The following is a 10404-nucleotide window of genomic DNA, read 5'->3' on the forward strand; positions in this document are numbered from 1 at the left end:
AGTGTTTTACTGATTGATCATTCAGACATTCAGAACATCCTTGGTACACTATGTGCATATAATCAGAGGTGGGGGACTCGAGTCAAGTGATTTAAGTCTCAAACTGAGACTTGCTTGACTGACGTTGGTAAAAGACTCGACTTGATTTAGACTTGACACTCGTGACTGTTAGGGAGATTCTGGATTATCAGGTGAGGTGACCTATGATGATAATGAACCTCTGGAGTCACTGATGAGTTAAGTTGAAAGATTTTATTGAGGACAGCTCAGATCCTGAGTTTAATGTTCAGAGCCTGACAAGGCCTCATCGCAGATTCTGTCTGATAGTTAGTAAACCTTGAGATAGTGTATCCGCTCCAGATGCCTGGCACCTTTGGTATCTATAGTGAGGGAGCGTTGAAAGGTGCCTTGTTTGTGTCTTATCCTAAGTTATGGCTGTTAATATTGCACACCAGGTCTGGTTATAAGAATGTGTGAGTAAATATACTTAAAGTTGGCTGAAAATTAGAGTTTTGACTTCAGACTCGACTTAGACTTGAGTAAAATGACTGGAAATGACTTATGGAATATTTACATTTTCTCAGATATTGAGGGGTTAGCGTTACAATTTGTTTTTGAGACACTGAAAACATTGGGTGTCTGCTTTTGCGTCCTTGCGTACAAACCTGGCAACCGAGTGACACCAACTCCACTATGTGACATTTCATTTGACACTTGAAATCCCGCAAAGGAAGGTAAGACAGGAAGTCAGTTGCTTGGGATTTTATGCGAACACTAGTTAACGTCATTTCCATGGTTTAATACAGACCTAACGTCAGTATTCTTTATATTTGAGGCTCTGTAGTTTTATTTATTTTCACTTTATTGATGTTAATTATATCTTCTCCTTTTTCTTTATAAACCATTCAGTTGTATGGGAAAATGAAGCAGTCCATACATTGTATATGAGTATGACAGTGTTTCTGTTTCTTATAAAGCTCTAGCACTTCAAAATGACTTATATATTACTTACATATTTAAATGTTGAATATCTGGGAAATCATCTACATCTTCTATATTCATACGACTTGACTTGTAACCTGCTTGATATTAAGCCGGCACTCGACATGACTCACTTGATTCTTGCAAAAAGACTTGCTTGAGACTTGAAGGTTAAGACTTGAGAGTTGCCTGTGACTTGCATATGTGTGACTTACTCCCATCTCGGCATATGATGTAATGAAAATAAATCCAGCCACATCAATTTCCCTGCCCTGTCTTTACTAATCATGAAGTGGGCGTAAGAGAAACTGTCAAATGAAGAGTTTTGAGACAGCTGATATATGAAGCGAGGTCAACAGTCTGAAATACACTAAATGTATAGTGTTTCGTAAATGCACAGAGAAAGGATTGACCTCTTCTCCTCTGAACATAATTACAGGCTGCCAACCTGCTCCGTGGTAGCATTTGTCAAGTAAATTTAGCATCGGGCTCGGGCTTGATGACATTGTCACCTCTACAGCTTACATTCAGTATCAGCCAGTTCCTTTTTAGAATCACACCACCAATTACTATCACTAACGCCAGAAAACGGATAGGCTATAATAATCTGATATGAGCTGTATCATTAGACTAAATAATATAGCATGCGAGTGCAAAGCTAAGTTACTCACAGTCAGACAGTACTGTCAGTGTCACTGACTGCAGTGATGTGGAGTTTTGTTCGCTCTAAATTTCAGGTGGCAGATGTTTGAAATGCAGATGCCGGTAAAGAAGCTGCAATCACAATAAAAACCTGCAGCAACCAGGGGTTTGTCAAACTCCGGGTACCACATGCAAAGTCTATAATTACTGTGTCAGCTGAAACATTTAGCAGGAAAACACAGAGGCAAACTGAGGTGATGCTGTTAACTCTTCCTCTCAACCAAGAACCAGGCAGGGCATATTTTCAATGCATGTTCGTATGGTGGTGTTTGAGTTTCCTCTAAGGAAATTGACTGGTTTTCACTTATAGTTTGAAACTCATGTCTTTTATATGAGGATTTTCCCCCCATATCACCCATCTCTCAAAGTGTCTCCTTCAATTTACCGTCGGATTGTCTATCACAGTAGGAAACCAAACAATTCTTTCTTTTTAAAGAAAGAGGAAGCTTAAAACAAACCTTTATAGAACTGTTTCCAAACTTATTCCACCTGAGAGAAAGGCAGCTAGCACGAACTAACTAAATATTAGGCACGATTATGAAACAATCTCAAAAATGAACTGAAAATATCATGAAATAGGTTTAGAAGGATGTTCAGAAACAGCAAACTGAATGGATATATGATGAAAAGGGATAAGTAGATAATTTTTTTTCCAGATCATTCCGTTTCCACCAAGTTTCATGAAATTTGGTTCAACTTAGTTTCACCATTTTCCTACCAGGGTTTCACGGTTTGCGGGCGCTACTGAGCCATTTCGCACTTTTATGTATTGTTCTTATTTTATAACATTTTTGTCAGTTCTGATTTGATCCTTTGGGAAGAAAAAAAAAATCCAGGAATTCCAATCGGTCCTTGCACCGCTGTGTGAGTGCTCAGGCCCTAATACTACTACTTGGATTGAATAAAACCCACAACAACAGCATTCTCCAGTATGTACGAACGAGACTATATCGTGAAACTATGCACTGCAAACTCCGCATACATCCCTTCCCCCGCTTTTTGCAGAAAAACACCCGTTGTCCGTTGACCTGGTTACAAGCAAAAAGAAACACTTGAGGTTTGAAAAAGCTTCTCATCTCCCACCCTCTTCTCACACCATCTACTACTAAAATATGGGCCAGAACAAGTACATCATTTATTAAATCTGACATTGCACTTGAGTAAATGTTGAATCCTAATGTGAAGTGTGTTGTCTCAGACAGCTGGCCGGCTTCTCCAGCACACCATGGTCCATTAGGCCTTCACTCTGGCTCACAAAAAACACGGGGTGGATGATACAAAACAACACGGGGAACAGAGAAATGTACTGGAGCAACCATTTCTATTAACAGACCACCTGTCTCTTTTTTTTCCTCCAGGTGGTAGCTTAGTCTTGTTGCTGCGTCAATATTGCACAGCCTACTAAATAGATGTTTCCATTTCAGCTGTGATTTAACGTGAGGCAAACAATTCCCAGCCAACAGGACTGAGGTCTAATTCAATCAGCTAATGGAGAGGGAGTGCACCCCCCCCCCCCCCCCCCCCCCCTCCCCATTTTCACCATCTCACCACCTCCTCCTGCCCTCCGCCACCTCCGCTTCCCTGCAGCAATACATTCACGGCAGCTAGGACTGTAGCAAATGCTATAATGGTCATAATGGTTTGGCCATTAGGGCTGCATTTATACACGTCTAAGGGATTATATTTATAAGTTATGAAAGGGGGAACCATTAATTTTTGTCTTTTCCATGAAAATGAGTTATAGGACATGTGCTAATGTCTTTGGCAGGGAATGTTTACATTTAAATGCTCAGCACTTGCTAAGTATTCTGTTTGTGCATTTAAATGATCGAGACTTGTAGCACAATTTTACTTGGACAAATTTAATCCTCATCTCCAGCTCCCGCCATCTGATCTGACTCTGTAACAATATGAATCCATGCCTATCTGGCTCATTCGCTCTCTACTTAAAAGTCTTGCAAACTGAATCAGTTCAATCATTTGCTCATCAGCACCATACTGTGGCATTATCATATCGAAAATCCCATAACAAACTTCTAGCATAATGTAAATAAAGTGAACTAAGGGAGAGAACAACACTCATGCCTCTCTGATGGGCTCTGTTTACAGCCTCATAACTGAATATTTTTTACCTTGCAAGAGAGACTGACCAAACAGATCACGTCCTTCATGCCATAGAAACCTCCAAAAAGGAAAGAGTCCAAAATAATTGTAAAATAAACATAATAAAACATGTGTTAGAGAGCTTCAAAGGTGCAGAAATGACCTTGTGTCATTTGTCTGTGCTCATCTGACGACACGAGATTAGGACAGAGAGCCACGACTCCAAAGTGTGATGATTTCAATAACCTGCAAATTAAACTTTAAGCTTATGTCATGTTGTTTTATAGCAATTTCACACATTATTCTACACTTAAAACAGTGCCTAGAATGAATCCCCCAAATGCTAATAGATTAGCTTAATGTATACAGATGTAGAGAATACTATATATATACTATAATATTGTCAGACAGTATAGAGAAAGATGATTTTGGCCATCTTAGAGCTACATAATGGGGACCAAATGGGGAGAGTGGAACCAACTGTATTAACTTCAAACAGGAAGCTTTTTGTTTAGACGGCATCTCACAGTCCCACACTGTTTCACCTCGTCCACTTTCTCCTGTGGTGCCTTTAAACCACATCCCCCATAACATGGCACACTGATTCAGATGTTTCAAATAGCCCTTCGAAAACAAAGGGGGGAAGAGATTCATTGGCTTTGTGGAGTGAGTCAGTTTGGTGGCAACGGTGAATGGGGACGAAATCCGTCCCCCTGGTCTTAGTTTTCTGGTGGGTCGTGAGTCTCCATGTGATACTTATTATCCCAGCTGTGTGTAACTGTGCCCCTGTGGGTGCTGGCATTTTCCACCACGTTAGAATAACAGCTCTCTTCTCCTCCTCCCATAGAGAACCTGTGTAGTGACTCTCTGAATCACTTTCTCCAAAGGCTGACGATGCTTCAGCAGCTCCGGGGAGGCGCTGAGCTCTGAGACTGTGTCGCCGTGGTTGGTTGCCTCTTAATGACTCTCCTGCATTAGACATGCTAATACAGTTGAAGTGGAGAGAGAGAGAGAGGACCTGAGGGGACAATTCACCATATGCGTCACGTGCAATATACTGTACCACACTGTATGAAGAAATAAGTGAACAAATTAATCAATTGATTATCCAACAGGACCAGTGTGTCATGATTGATTCAGTTCAATTGTATTCGTATAGCGAGAGAAGCAAAACCCAACAGTTCACACAATGAGGGAAACACTAGGCATCAGTGGTGAGAGAAAACTTCCTTTTAACAGGAATCTCTGACAGAACCAGACTCAAAAAACACCTTAAACTTGTAGAGTGGTGTTGAACTCAAAAACCAACAACATCAATAACTAAAAATCCAGCCAGTCCTTTTTATTATTTGTATAATTTCTTTGTTTGGAGTAGCTTTAAATTATATGCAAAGTGGAAATGTCTATGCTTGAAAAAAGGGTCCATGGGCAGTTTGAGGCTCACATAGTTGTAGGTTTGTATGCTTATAGCAGCTTAACGGATGAAAATATTTTTATTTTCGAATAGCAATACGCTGTTATTAGAGTCTTGGGCAGTAAACGCCTGGAATACACTTCACTTTTGTCAGTGCTGAATAAGAGATAAGAGATAAGCCTCAATCTAATTAAACAAAAAGTACAAGAAGGACAGAGTGGCACACTGAAAGATTATTATAATACTGGCCACTAAAGGTTTATGCCTTATACTTATATAATGACCTCAAAATTGAAAATGTTTCTGTGCAATGGTTGTTTTTTAATGTCTTTTAACAAATTGCTGGTCAGAGCAATAGAATAACATGGTCGGGGTATGAATGACGGACTGTCATTGTCACTTGTGTAAAATTAAAGATATTAAAAAGTGTAATGCATGTCTTCTGCATGTTATCATGTCTGTATTCACTTCAGTTGTAAGACAGCTGTTTTTTTTTTTCCTCTAAACCATTTCCTGCTTCCTCTTGTAAAGAGTTCTCCAGGTGAGTGTAGCATCTAATCATTTGAGACAGTTATTTAAACTCCCTTGCACAGATGACATTGATTCTGTCAGACCTCCTTCACCCATACAAACAGGACGCTCCTCAGCCATGGGTCTGCATCTCCGTCCCTCACAACCATCTCCACCATCTTTTGGGGGGACAGAGCTTTCAGTGTAGCAGCATCTACCCTCTGGAAATCCCTCCGCTCAGAGGTCTGCAATGACCCAACTTTGGACAGCTTCAAAAAACTCCTTAAAACCCATAATTTCTAACCCTAACCCTATGGCTGATAACAAATATTATTATATCCACTGTGTACAATGTATGTGTGCAGCCTGAGCTCCACTGCTGCTCGGGGAGGAAAAGTCATAATAATGCTTTCAGTTGACGCTCCACAGTGACGTGATGTGCTACAGCTTGAAATTCCTCAGGTTTCATAATACTTGCAAAGCACTGGGGATGTGTAGTATTTCCCAGTGTTTGGCAGCCAATTAGATTGACTGACATCACATACAAAGGCTGTCAAAGGGTGTCTGTCATGAGCAGAATGTATTTAATGGTAATCACCCACAATTACACCATAGACCCCGTGAGGACTAAACTGAGGCTTTTTTCTCAGTCTCAGACAGAATTCTTGCTGTAGTTGTTAAAGAAAGTTTCACAGCTAGATATAAAGACATTTTATTAACTGCCAACAATATTAAATGCCTTAAAATTACAGTTCTGTAGACCTCTGAATGGAATCTCTCCAGCACAGAGGTGGCAAAATGGTGGCCCGCTGTCCACATGTGCCCCCCCCCCATTGATTACATGCGGCCCCCACTTAATATCACGTTACAATGAAAACATGTGACATCTTCCTTTTAATACAGCTGCCAGTTTATATGACAGAATATGATACTAAATATAGATAGCAATACTGTATTTCTATTATTGTAATAATAATAATGATAATAATAATAATAATAATAATAATAATGAGACGGTTATAATTATGAAATGTATTACATTCAACATTAAATTACATATATATAACAATATTGCTTGGTGTAATTATGTACTTTTTTTCCGATTTATGTGTGTTTTTGATGTTAATACAATTATTTTGTATCATAAACAAGTTTATATAGACACCATTCCATATCAAAACAAGCCCTTTTACTTTGAAAGTCTGAAAATATCATCATAAATATCTTTTGTGCAATATCATGATGGAATTTCGTGCTGCTGAACAGTTGTCTTTTTGTTTTTTCTCTAGACCGACCCCCTCGTGACCAGACTCGACGCTCGATCGGCCCCCAGGTGATTTGAGTTTGACAGCCCTGCTCGAGCAGTTTTGTAAACTCACCTTCTATGAGGTTACTGAAGATTTCACAAAGTGTAACTGAAATGCCACTGGAATAAAAATAATAAAGGTCTGTCACCCTCCAAAAAAGCCTCCATGATAAGTATTATAGAATAATATTAACATATAAACTATAAATACTACAACTGTTACCTCAAGGAACTGACATCTCATCAACTGGATGGTTCATACAGTGCAATACTATATCATCAGATGTATATTTTTTGTTAGTGGTCCAATATTGCACAAACCACAGTAAGTGATGAGCCACAGTGGCTACATAGAGTCTATTACCCAGTATTATAAATACTACAAGGATTCTGCATTGACTGGGAGATGGGGATAATCAATTGATGGCACTCTTAGACTTTGTCATGTTAGATATTGTGTTTCTGTTTGGGGTTTTGTGTTAGTTATTGTTTTATTTTGGTAGTTTCTGGCTTAATCCCACTTTCCCCCCGGTAGCACTTAGTCCTAACCCTGTGATTTGCACATTTATATGTAGGTGAAGGGTGTCCTGATTCTAGATAAACGGAATCTGAAGAAAACTTCTATATATTTCTGTTGTCTAGCTATATTAACCACAAGTCTCTTTTTTTTTAGGTGACAACATGTTGAATCTCCAAAAAACAAACAAAAAACAAACATGTCTGAGTTCCTGATGATGTATAATGGTCTTGAAGAGGCGTCCCATTTTAGGGCTAGATTCCAACCACGACTCCCTGTGAATGGGGAAGGGTTAGAGATAAAAATGAGAAATGGAATTAGGCCTCCATCCTTATTAACTTGCACCTGTGTCTCATCGTCTCTTCCCCACCTTATGAATATGAGGTGTGTTTTTGTGCTGCAACGATTAATCGATTACTAAATGAATCATCAACTAATATTTTCTTGTTTCTTTGGTCCTTACAACAAAGAAATGATTAAAACGGAATTGTTTCGGTTTGTGGAGAAAACAAGACCTTTAAGAACATCATTGTCTTTTTCAGGTTTGAAAAACACTGGCCAACATTTTTCAACATTTTCTGACATTTCATAGACTAAACGAGTTCTCGACTGAGCGAAGAAATGATCGTCAGATTGAATGATTATGAAAATAATCATTAGTCGCAGCCCTGGTGTGTTTTCTGTCTTCTCTCTTACAGATTGTCTTGTGTGAACATTCCAGCTGTCTTTCATGTTTTCCCTCCTGTGTGTTTATTATCCTTGACGGTTGTTTGACCAGTGAGTTTGCCTAGCGTTTCTGACACCTTGTCTGACTTTGATTGATCACATGTTTACTGCAACAGTTTTTGTATTAAAACTTTTTTTTCTCCCTTTGTGAGTCACTGTTTATGTGCGTCAGACCATATATTTCAGTAGTTACTACATTTTCTAAGAAAGGAGGGAGCTCAGCTCATATATAGTGTCTCTCATGGGTATTTTAAAAACATAGGAGGTAAGTTAATAAAAACTTACGGGTTGGACACAGTGTCCTCAGATCTCAAGGAGCTATTTGAGTGTCCAATAAGAACTTTACTGGCTCTGTAAGTGAAATTATAATGTAAACTGTACCTTTGAATTTCATGGTTAAATGTGATGAAACTGTCAGAAACATGTGTAGTTACGGGCCACTCAGTGGTGCACGTGGGCACGTCTTGCCTCACAGCAAGAAGGTTCTGGGCCTTTCTGTGTGCAACTTGCCTGTTCTCTCTGTTTGTGCGCGGGTTTTCTCCAGGTTTATTCTCACATGTCCAAAACACATGCAGAGGTTAATTGGACACTCTATGTCCAATTAATCTACGTCAGTCGGGATTAGCTGACGTAATCCCGACCCCATGACCCTCAACGTGGAGGATAAAGAAGTAGACAATGGATGGTTGGATGGATGTGGAATTACAACATATTTCACAGCTCTGCTGTTAAAATGTAAAACAGTAGTAACATAAATAATATTACAGCTAATGTAATGCTAATGAAGTATAGTATACATCACATATGGGGTCCAGAGAGTACTAAATATATCTTATTTTTGTCTCACTTAGTCTGCAAGACATGTCACATGAAGTTATCACGGGCCGTTTTAAATGCGTCCCTCTGCCAAAATGGCAGGGAAATAATGTGCTAATGTGTGATATTAGTCTAATGGTGTGTGGTGGATGAGAACAGCTGGCTCTTCCTTGTAGGGTTCATAATTAGCCACGAGTACACAGAAGAGTTACTGCACGCGTCCCCTCGCAGAGATCGCTTCCCGTGGGAACACTGGCTTCCAGCAGCATCAAACCGCTCTCACCGCAGGGATTTTTCGTCTCCTCTAGTTCTCATTCTGCTCATTCCCGCCCTCCCTCGCCTCTTTTCACTTCCATCGAACATCACTGACTGTGAGAGATGCAGAAGTGGGAATAGTAACCCACTGAGGTACGGACATCACGGGTGCAGATGGCAGAGTGTGGATTTGTGCGTTAAACTAATAAGACCAGGTGTTGTACCGCGTGAGACACCGCATTTTAAATGGGCCTGCAAATGAAATGCAAATGCGTTTAACTGTTAAGTGCCTGTAAGTCGCAGGAAGCCTGGCATCTGGAAAGCTTTTTAATATTCATGACCTTCTCCACTTATGAAAGTACTTCCCAAACACACACACACCCACTGATTCCTAACTCGATGACTAATTGTTTAGTGTCTAGAACGACGGCGAGAACTTGAGAGCAAAGTGTGACGAATAGATTTGAATCCACCGCATTCATATTCCTCTTCATTTGCATAACAAACAAGGTCAACGGGGCATCCTGAGTTAACTGTGATTATACAAGTAGAGTTAATGGTGGACTTCTGTATCGCATCACAATTATACAACAATACAATACACACATTATATGCATACAGCAGTGTGTGTGTGTGTGTGTGCATACTTGTATTTGTTACCTCTTTAGAACCTTTTCTGGCACGGACCAGTAGTCCTCATAGAGACCAAAATCTGATCCTAATGAGGTAGAAGCTCATTTATGTATAAGGTAAAATTTGAACTGTTATTAGGTTAAGATAAGGGTTAGAACTGGTTATTGTTAAGGTTAGGGTTAAGGCTGTCCAAATGTCCAATGAAGAACAGCTACACAAACGTGTGTGTGTGTTTGTGTGTCCTTGCCTTCCACACAACTCCATCTTTAGCCTTCATGTATGAACCGTATGTATTTATTACCTCAGCCGTCACTCAAAAAGTATTTTCATAAAAGTTTTCTTACTCAAGAAAGAAATTCTTAAATTGGTGATGATCTTGTGTTGACATGGCTCTGATTAAGGATTTAGTTTTCTCAAGGACTGATGACTTCGCAAAAGTCT

Source organism: Solea solea, chromosome 2 (assembly GCF_958295425.1).
Source record: "Solea solea chromosome 2, fSolSol10.1, whole genome shotgun sequence".
Classification (NCBI taxonomy): Eukaryota; Metazoa; Chordata; class Actinopteri; order Pleuronectiformes; family Soleidae; genus Solea; species Solea solea.